Genomic DNA, 4,404 nt, shown 5'->3' on the forward strand with positions numbered 1-4,404 from the left:
ATTGACTGAACTAATTCCAGTAAATCGCAAGGATTTTAGGGTTCATATAGAGTGAATGAATATATATTGCTAACGCAATGCACAATACGTCTCAATTGCAGCCGTCCAATTCCTCGGTTACGTGATCTCTTCCGGCTTCTAGTAGATACAGAATTGTCACTCTTGTGATCTTTTATGATTTGCCCAAAAAACACGTTACAGTTTGGAATTTAGAGCATTTGCCCCTAATATATAGTTTTGACCTATGTTTTAGATGGATAATTTTAAGAGATAATGAATTGAGAGGGTAGCGGACTTTATCTTTTGTTTATATTTGATCAATAAATTATTTTTCGTGTTTTTTAGTAACTCTTGAACTTGTTGAAACGTGTATATCATACCAGTATGACTGGTAATAGTGGGTTTTATGGTTTCCGATGTTTCCGGCTAAACATGATGTATATGATCATCATCACTAGTCAAACTCAATTTTCCGGCGATGTTTCCGGCCAATCAATCAGTCAATCCCTGTAGAAATCGGAAATCGGATTGAAGCAGCAAAACACTCTCCCTTTCTCTTTTTTATGCCTTGTTAATGGCCAAGAACACCTCATTTGGAGGTGTTGTTTCCTTGAAAATCATCAAGAGGCATCAATCTCTTGCTCCACGTCCTTCCTGTCGATTGAACCAACAAAACACCCTTTGAAAATGGTTGTTACGTTCTGCTCCTTTCCTCTTTCCTTCAATTTCAATCAAGAAAACCTCCACTGGAGGTGGTGTCTTCCGACAGTCAAGAGAGCAATAGGCCCCCGCCTGTTTTTCTCCTCCCATCTCGTCGGATCCACAACATCAGACTCCCTCAGATCATCGTTGCTCTGCCTTGCCCCTTCCCTTCGTGTTTTCTGCTGACATTATAAGAAGAACAACCAAGGAGGCTGCCGAAGTCCGTCAGAAGAACAAACACTGAGGTTATTGCTGAAGTCCCTCAGATCAATATTTGGAGCCTTTCCAGAAAATGGAAAATTTGCTTCATCAAAACGTGCATGATGAGTGATGTACACACGACTTGTTGTTGGATCTAAACACTTGTATCCTTTATAGTGAGCATTGTAGCCAATAAAAATACATTCTATACTTCTTGGTTCAAGCTTATGAGATGAGTAAGGCCTTAAGTATGGAAAAACTCGACATCCAAATACACGGAAATTGGTGTAGTTTGGAGTGGAGTGATATAAAAGCTCGAACGGAGATTTATTAGCTAAGACTGGACTTGGCAAACGATCAATGATGTGGGCGGCAGAGGAAAAGGCATCTACCCAAAATATAGCAGGAACATTGGCACCATACAAAACTGCTAAGCCAGTTTCAGTTATATGGCGATGCTTTCTCTCGGCGCGACCATTCTGTTATGGGGTATAGGGACAAGATAGCTGGTGATGAGTACCATTTTCCAAGAGGAGTTTATTAACGTGATGATTAACAAACTCGGTGCCACCATCGCTTTGAAAAACCTTCAGTTTGCAAGAGAATTGTGTTTGAACAAACGCAAGGAATATTTTTAATATCCCAAAAAATTCAGATTTAGCCCTCAAAGGATAAAACCATATGAAACGAGAGAAATCGTCTATAAAAATAGCATAAAATCTAAATCCTTCTGTAGAGGTTATCGGGGCTGGTCCCCATAAATCACAATGAACTAAATCCAGAACTTTCAAAGCACGCTTTTCATTTGAATTGAAAGGTAAATGGCGTTGTTTAGAAAGTTGACACGAAGAATAAATCACAGGTTTAGGTAAGAGTGAAGTAACAACTAAACAAGTATTTTTATTTAAATAAGAAATAATGTCAAATGCTACGTGACCCAAACGTTGATTCCATGTCTCGAACGATGCTTTGGAAGAAGGAATAGTAGAAGCCAATAAAGCTTGATGCTCCGAACTTAACATGTAAAGCCCATCCTTATGCTTGCCTTTTGCCAAAATTTGCTTGGTTTGGGTGTCCTAAATAGCAAAGTAATAACGGGAAAAAATGACATCAACCGGTAAGTCTTTCGTCAATTTACTCACAGAAAGTAGATTCTTTTTGAGATGTGGTACAATAAGAACATCACGTAAAGGCAATCTAGAAGAAAGTGATTTAGTGCAAACTCGAGAGATAGGAAGAATAGTACCATTATCGAAGGCAACATGTTCTGGATCATGATAGGGTATGGAGGAGTCCACATGGGCAGACGAAGGATCCATATGGGTTGTAGCACCTGAGTCGATATACCAATCGGGTGTGGAATTTAAGCGACAATCTGATTGAAAAGCTTCAGTGAGATTTGCTGCAGAGTAAGAGGATTGGCGACCATAATTTGGTAATTCGGGACACATATTAGCATAGTGACCATTATGCCTACATAATTGACAATGGGGAGGACGCCGACCTCGACCACGACCTCCGGATGAATTGTTACGACCACCAGAAGAACATCCAGACTTACCACATCCACGAGAAGCATGCAAGTGATTAGAAGGATGATGAGTAGTATTGAAAGCAGCAGGAGATGGTGATGGTCCGTGTAAGGACGCGATGAACAACTCATGATCTTCCGCAAGGGCTAGCAAATCACGATAATGAGGACGAGGTTGAACGGCTCTGTGGGTTGTTGAGAAAGTCTCAAAAGCCGGTCCTAATCCACGTAAAAACCAGTGGGTCTTGTCATCATCGGACACAGAATGACCAATAGTGGTGAGTTGGTCACAGATGGATTTGAATTTCCTGCCATACTCAGAGACAGAGAGAGTCTTTTCTTAATTGACGGAGAGAATCCTTGAGGTTTTGAGCCCTTTCAGAAGATGAGTGGCTGTAAGCGGCTTCTAGTGCACACCATAAGGATCGAGAAGTGGTAAGACCAATGACCTCAGGCATAGATTCTTCGATGAGAGACGACTGTAGGAGAAGCATTATCTTTTGATCTGTGGCAAGCCAGGAGGTGTATTCTGGATTAGGGTTTGTTTTGTCTGCAATAGTGATGGTTGGCGGTGGAGCCGGATACGACCCATCAACAAAACGGAACCAATCTTGATAGGTTAGAAGAGGTAGAGCTTGATTACGCCATGATAAATAATTTGATGGGGTTAATTTTATGGTGAGCATGTGGAGGAGGGTAGCCATAGGTAAAGAGGTTTTAGGGGAGGAAGAAGGGGTCGACATTGTTGAAGATGGAACAAGGAACAGAGCCAACAGAGATGAATAGGGTTAGGACCAGGAATTAGGCTGATACCATATTGATGGAAATAAGTTTTCAACGTAATTCATAATTCTATTGATCGAGAATATTAAATAGAAACGTGGGTACAAGTATAAAAGGAATATACAATCTAGAAATATCTAGAGGGAATAAAACAAATAATATATTTATGGATAATATATTCAATTACTACTAAGCCCAACTCCAACCAAACCGCAACCACAACCAACTTTAAAATCCTATAAAATTTCTTATGCAAAATAAAAAATCTCTGATACGATCCATGATAAAGAAAATAAAAATATAAAATGCAAAACTAATTAAAAAGAGCTAAAAGTTTAAAATAAACTAATAAAAATAAGAAAATAAAATAACTATCAATTTTATTACTAAATAAATTATTAAACGATGTATCAACCTTTTCTATTTTATGAAACATATAAAGTAGTAATAATATATTTTTATTATATGATATAAATCTCTTATAATTGAAAGATATGCCAATGTGTTGCTTTATTATAATAAGAAAAAATATATTATATTTTGATGGCAAGTATATCGAAGTAATGATATACTTTTTTTTTTTCTTTTTCCGAAATAGTATGAAAACAAAATCTACTATGGTTTAAATAAATAAGACAAAAAAGACGTACAGTAAAGAAAAAGAATAAATAAATTTAAGTAAAGTGGTTCAAAATTAAAATGATTATTGCTTAAATATAAAATAAAAAAGAAATATAACTATTAAACAAATAAGAAAAAAAGAGACGTTTGGTAAAAAAAAAAAAAAGATGAGTTTAAATAAATGATAATTACTTGTGAGGGTAACGTACTTTAACTTTTGGTTATATTTGGTCACTAAATTATTTTCCGTGTTTTATTAACACTTGAACTTGTTGAAACATACTTGAACTTGTTGAAACATATACATTATACCAGTACGACCGGTAATAATGAGTTTTTACGGTTTCCGATATTGTTTCCAGCTAAACATGAGTTTTTTGATCTCCTTCTTCGGTTAAACTCAATTTTCCGACGATGTAACCGACAAGTCAATCCATGTAGAAATCGGATTGAAGCAGCAAAACACTCTCGCTTTCTCCTTTTTCTACCTTGTTAATGGCCAAGAATACCTCCTTTGGAGGCGTTGTTTCCTCGAAAATCATCAAGAGACAACAACCTCTTGCTCC

This window comes from Lactuca saligna, chromosome 4, assembly GCF_052625555.1.
Source record: "Lactuca saligna cultivar CGN05327 chromosome 4, ASM5262555v1, whole genome shotgun sequence".
Lineage (NCBI taxonomy): Eukaryota > Viridiplantae > Streptophyta > Magnoliopsida > Asterales > Asteraceae > Lactuca > Lactuca saligna.